Genomic DNA, 296 nt, shown 5'->3' with positions numbered 1-296 from the left:
CGGCGGAAACTGCGCTTCGTGCAGCGGAGCTGCAGCCGAGCCCGTCCCGCCCGGCCGGGCCGCATCCCGCTGCGCCGCTGGAAGGAGCCCGCGCGAGTGTCTTGCAAATGATGTGTCCAGGTTTAACAGTCCTGAGCCTGCTGTCGCTTTAGTCAGCTCTGTGATCCCGCCAGCCTGGGTGTAAGGGCAGGACTGGGTCCTGGATCTGTCCTGCTGCTGCTGCAGCCCTCAGAGGCACAGCCTGGCTGGGGATGGGGAGGAGAGCAGGACATCCTCTGCCAAAGCCTTCTCCTCGA

Source organism: Geospiza fortis, unplaced genomic scaffold (genome assembly GCF_000277835.1).
Source record: "Geospiza fortis unplaced genomic scaffold, GeoFor_1.0 scaffold11, whole genome shotgun sequence".
NCBI classification, from domain to species: domain Eukaryota; kingdom Metazoa; phylum Chordata; class Aves; order Passeriformes; family Thraupidae; genus Geospiza; species Geospiza fortis.
This window is presented reverse-complemented; position numbering follows the sequence as displayed.